The 6,105-nt window shown below is 39.0% G+C and overlaps 1 non-coding gene and 1 pseudogene across 1 annotated transcript; both read left to right on the top strand.

Annotated features, from left to right (window-relative positions):
- The first annotated feature begins 1,582 nt into the window (after window positions 1-1,582).
- LOC119569338 lies at window positions 1,583-1,764 on the top strand (annotated as a pseudogene).
- A 2,721-nt stretch (window positions 1,765-4,485) lies between these two features.
- On the top strand, window positions 4,486-4,677 carry LOC119569337. Its single transcript, XR_005228247.1, has one exon. It is a non-coding gene; the product is annotated as a U2 spliceosomal RNA (small nuclear RNA).
- Window positions 4,678-6,105: the final 1,428 nt, after the last annotated feature.

Genomic DNA, 6,105 nt, shown 5'->3' with positions numbered 1-6,105 from the left:
CTTGACCGAACCAAAGGCAAGGACTGTCTGTCATGAGAGTAATGAGTGGAAGAAGCATCCGGGGCAAGACACAGAGTACTAAGATCATCTACGTACATGCTGTCCAGGCCATTGTATACTAGCCCTCCCTCGCCTCTGATTGGCATCAAGAGAAAATTAAAGACCGATTGGAGACAGTCCCACACGAAGCCGCCAGGGTCATCTGGGTGCCCCAAGGTGGGCGAAGGTCCTCAAACCTCCTGGTGGAGACAAACCTTCTCCCACTGGCATCACGAAAAACAAATTGATCTAACGGCAGCACAATTTCTATCAAGGTCACCAGGCTCCCAGCGAACACAAGCCTAAGACACAAAATAGTCCAGACGCCTAGAACAAGATAAGAAGCGTTTGCAAACAACTCCTGGCTGTCTCACACAGCCCAGGTTGCTAATGTACGCCATCGCTCAAAGAAACCCACTACTGGCCAAGGCATGGGACTATCCCCACACCCCTGACTTTGTCGAACGCTCCGCCGTGGGACAAACTTGATAGAGTTCTCGGTTCATGAGACTCGGCAAGCAAAAAGATGAAGGTGTACGCTAGCCTAAAGGCAGAACCCCCAGAGGGCAGTTGCAACCATTCACCCTGGGGAGCCAACATATTACACAGACGACTCGGTCGATCCCTTGACCCAACACTGCAGGCGACGGCTTTGCAGCAAGGGATGCCACAATATCCATGAGGGGTAAAACAGACAACGCCTCTCGCTCTTCAGGCAGAGGTAGGTTTTTTGCTATCAGGGGAGCACTGAGGACACGCGTCCAGGGAAAAGACACGTGCGTCATACACCAGACCCAAAGGAGTCGTCGACGTCTTCAGCAGCGCTCACCCACTGGACAACATCACCTCCTGACAACCTCGGCACAATACACACAAAGGATGCTGCTCAGGGTAGAAGACTTATCATAAACTGGAGTCCCAGCAGATAGGGATCAGAGGCAATGAGCTGCTGACAGATTAGCCGAAATCGGCCGGGGTATGCCCCCCCAAATCCCGATGATAATACATCCAGAAGCCGAAGTTTACTTAGGAGGAAGTGTACGGTGGCGGCCAACTCCTTCCTCCTGCAGCTCACAGAGAGGAAAACGAGACATTCCCCTCGGCCAGTGGGTACTCAGATGCCACAGGAATGAACCACTGGCACTCTCTGAAATAAAACAACCAGAGGTACCGAAAGTCATCTGCACTAGAATGCGCCTAGTTACCACTGTGCATGGCAAGATATACAAACCATAGAAACATGAAGAGAGGTTGTGCATGCCAGCGGCGAGCCGAACGCCACACTGATACACTAATTGGAGATTGCGTGCACACGCAATCCTAAGGAACAACCCCCACAGAACACAGGCGTCGTGATGGTAAAGAGAAGTGAGAGCTACACCCGGCTACAGGAGAGCCTGCTGGCAATCCACCCGCCACGGTAAAGCACCGAGTAGTGTCAGACCAACAAATGAGAAAAAGCTGACACAGCCGGGCCATAAGGAAAAGGCCGGTGAAGACCAGAAACTTCGCAAAATCTCAAAGCCAAAGCAAGCAATATCAGATCGCTTCCGGCCTTTGGCTAAGACAAAGTGTAGTATCTGTTCTATCCAGCTTAAATATGATACGATCCCCAGTGGGATCTTACGATATTAAAACTGATTTGGAAAAAGGCGAAGGCTAGGGCTTGCTCAACTTTGCACGGATAGGCCCGGTATGCGTAACTCCGGGATTGTTCCACTCCTACGGAGGATATCAACTAAATATATCAATTGCATGTAATCACAAAGCTAAAGATAGCCCCATTCTTAATAGCAGTATAAACAAACTTCAAGAACATATTGACTAACGGTTAAACCCATCGTGTCGAACAATATGATAAGGTACAATACTTCTGCAAATGACACACGAAAATTAAAATGATTTCTGAGAACTGGCCACTTTATGCAGTACCTCCTAGCCTGATCCAATATCTCGGGAAAGTATTAATTATAAAATATATGAAAACATTCAGCTCGAAGTGGTGTAAGAGAACAGTGCTTCCACTCTATGTGACCACCTAGTAGTACCCTTAGGGTATAACATAACTATGAATTGTGTACTTCATCAATTAATTCACGATTGCCCCTTCATTCATTGACTTTGGCGTTACCGTTACATTAAAGTACAAAAGTGGGGCTACAGGAAACTCGAGCATAATAATTATAACTGGTACATACTAAGAATAATGGCATCAAATTAGACAAAGCAATAATGAGTATATCGAATAGTTACCTTGTAATAGTAAAACAAAAGTACTAACATTCTGCTAACAAATTAGTGCTATTATTTCAAATATGGTTTAAACACTTAAGCTGATGAAAGCTACATTAATAACAATAATGACACTATTAATTATTGGCACACGTGAATTTTTTTTTTTTTATCAGTTTTCAAAAGGTTAAACCCAATCGGTCATGGAGCAAGATTACATCCCATGCCCAATGTAATAAAGTATATAGTATATACAGATGTCTCTACAAGCGCTTAATCACCAAGGGGAGTCAGTCATTTGTCCTACCTAGCTACCTGTTTTACCCTTTCTTTGACTTTTAGAAAGGTTCTTTTGCATTATTTCAGTCTAAAGTAACCAAGCTTTCAAAACAGTTTAATAATCAAACACCAGTAACAATAATAACAGGATCGAATCAATGTATTTAAGAGAAAAAAAAATCCGCCTTTTTAAGGAATGGAAAATCAGGATGATCACTAGGGACAGTGGAAAACCATCAGAAGTAAAAAAAAAAAAAACACTGGGACAAAATAAATCCGTGGTGGTATGGGTAAATATTCATGTGGGATTGATATTCAACCAGTCAAACGGTCACCAAAACTCGCAAGCACAAACACTTTAGAGCCGCTTCAAGGCTCATAGGGTTACACTAACAGTCCTCAGCATGGCTGAATATATTCCGAGAATCTTCGTGAGAAACACAGCAATCGCATTATTGAAGCGACCTGTAAAGTATGATAATACTAACAATTCAGAATCTCAATGGCACTCATTAAATTAGGACTTGATACTACACCGAATTGCATGTTTCTTATTGTTATATGAAGATGTAATATGGTTGATTGTGGTTGACAATTATAAAAGCTTGAATGCCTCTGTCACAAATATGATAAAAAATATACACTATGGTAGGAACGTAGTTATACTGTACCGGATTAATAGTATCAGAGCTTCTGGAAAAAAAAAATAATAAGAATAATGCATCCATAAAAGAGATACCTTAAGCCAAACTATTTTTACATTGAATGCATAATCTTCAAAGAACGTATCCAAAGTAATAAACGTGCATATGTCTATGAACGTAAGATTAATTGAATCTGGAAATCAAAAAGGTCCACGAATCCTGTAAACATTATCTAGAGCTGGATTCTACAACGAACATCCTCATGTGTGATGTTCAATTCAAAATGCTAATTCATTAACCCTTCATAAATCTATAAATACAGGTGGATACACATGTACGAAATATTCGCAGAAAGTTAATATTAAATTATTTAAATGCACACAGGGATATGCTTTTTTCAAATCTTGCTTATATTACGTTAGACTAATATCAATATCGCAATACTCTCTCTCTTATATATATATATATATATAATATATTATATATATATATATATATATATATATATATGTATATATATATATATATATATATATATATATATATATATATATATATATGGAAAAATAAACGAAAGAAAATTAGTTCTTTTCTGGGTATACTTGAGTAAACATTCTATGATCGTTTACTATTATGCAATATCTATATATATATATATATATATATATATATATATATATATATATATATACACGTACATTTTCTTGTATATGCAAATACAGAATATGTACGAAAGTGTTCGTGTGCGTGCGTGTTAATGTATGCGCGTACATTTTTACATGTACGTATGCTCGGATGCTTATGAGTGTACGTAGACATGGACGTGTGTCAGCGTGTGCGGGCATATACATGGTCTAAATATTTATATAGTAATAGACCTTGGACATATATGTGTGTGTGTGTGTGTGTGTGTGTGTGTGTGTGTGTGTGTGTGTGTGTGTGTGTGTGTGTGTGTGTGTGTGTGTGTGTGTGTGTGTGTGTGTGTGTGTGGTGTGTGTGGTGTGGCAGGCATGTGTCTGTGGGTGTGAAAGTTTGGCCGTGCGTGAGTTTGCTTGTGTGCGCGCGTACATGTGTTAATAAAGAGGTTTTGTGATAGTTGGTTAAGAAACTACAAGCATTTGCCCGATGAAGCAATAGTTTCTGGGAAGTTTTATTCAGAAAACATTCTCATATGCCAATCGAGATTTCAACAACTTCCAACGTCATGTCGTTTACACCCTTTAAAGTAAGAGAACATCACTAGCAGTCCTCAGAAACATTTTCTCGGGCACACTCACAACCAATATTCAGTATCGCTTCTCGGCCTTTTGGGCTAAGATCAAAGTGTAGTATCTGTTTTATCAGCTTAATATCTGATACGATCCCCATGTGGGATTACGATATTAAACTGATTTTTGGAAAATGGCGAAGTGCTAGGGGCTTGCTCCACCTTTGCCACGGATCGGCCCGGTATTGCAGTACCTCCGGGATTGGTCCACTCCTCCGGGAGGATATCAACTAATATATATTCAATTGTATGTAATCACAAAGCTAAAGATTAGCCCCCTTCTTAATAGCAGGTATTAAACAAACTTCAAGAAAATACTGACTTTAACGGTTAAATCCCATCGTTGTCGAACAATATTGATAAGTTACAATACTTTCTGCAAATGACACACGAAATTAAAATGATTTCTGAGAACTGGCCACTTATTGCAGTACCTCCTAGACTGATCCAATCTCTCTGGGAAGTTATTAATTAATAAAATATATGAACATTCAGCTCGAAGTGTGTAAGAGACCAGTGCCTTCCCACTCCATGTGACACCTTAGTGTAGTAACTTAGGGTATACATAACTATGAATTGTGTCCTTCATCAATTAATCACGATTGCCCCTTCATTCATTGACTTTGGCGTTACCGTTACATTAAGTAACAAAGTGGGGTACAGGAACTCGAGCATAATAATTATACATGGTATCAATACTAAGAATAATGGCATCAAAATTAGACAAAGCAATAATGATTATATCTAATAGTTTTACTTGTAATAGTAAACACAAAAACATCTGCTAACAAATTAGTTGCTTATTATTTCAAATATGGTTTAAACACTTAAGCTGATGAAAACTACATTAATAACAAGTAATGACACTATAATTTATTGGCAACACGTTGAATTTTTTTTTTTATCATTTTCAAAAGTTTAACCCAATCGGCACGGATAGCAAGATTACATGCCATGCCCACTGTAATAAAAGTTTATTTGTAGTATTTATACAGATGTCTCTACAAGCGCTTAATCACCAAAGAGTCAGTCATTTGTCATACCTAGTTCACCTGTTTATCCTTTTCTTTGACTTTTAGAAAGGTTCTTATGCATTATTTCATTGTCTTAAATGTTACCAAGATTTCAATAACAGTTTAATAATCATAACACCAATAACAATAATAACAGTATCGATATCAACTGTATTTAAGAGAAAACATTTTTCCGCCATTTCAAGGAATGGGAAAATCAGGATCGGTCACTAGGGTACATGTGGAACCATCAGAATGTAAAAAAAAACTACTGGGGACAACATAAATCCGTGGTGGTAGGGTTAAGATACTTCATGTGGATTGATATTCAACCAGTCACAACGGTCACCAAAACTCGCAAGCACAACACTTTAGAGCCGCTTCAAGCTCATAGGGTTACACTAACAGTCCTCATCATGGCTGAATATATTCCGAGAATCTTCGTGAGAAACCCAGCAATCGCATTATTGAAGTGATCCTGTAAAGTATGATAATACTAACAATTTCAGAATTCAATGTCACTACATTTAACTTAGGACTTTGATTTACTACACCGAATTTGCATGTTTTCTTATTGTTATATGAATGATGTAATATGTGAATGTGGTTTGGCAAATATAAAATGCTTGAA

Source organism: Penaeus monodon, unplaced genomic scaffold, assembly GCF_015228065.2.
Source record: "Penaeus monodon isolate SGIC_2016 unplaced genomic scaffold, NSTDA_Pmon_1 PmonScaffold_14257, whole genome shotgun sequence".
Taxonomy (NCBI): domain Eukaryota; kingdom Metazoa; phylum Arthropoda; class Malacostraca; order Decapoda; family Penaeidae; genus Penaeus; species Penaeus monodon.
Note: the sequence above shows the minus strand (reverse complement) of the source record. Positions and strands in the feature narration are given on the sequence as shown.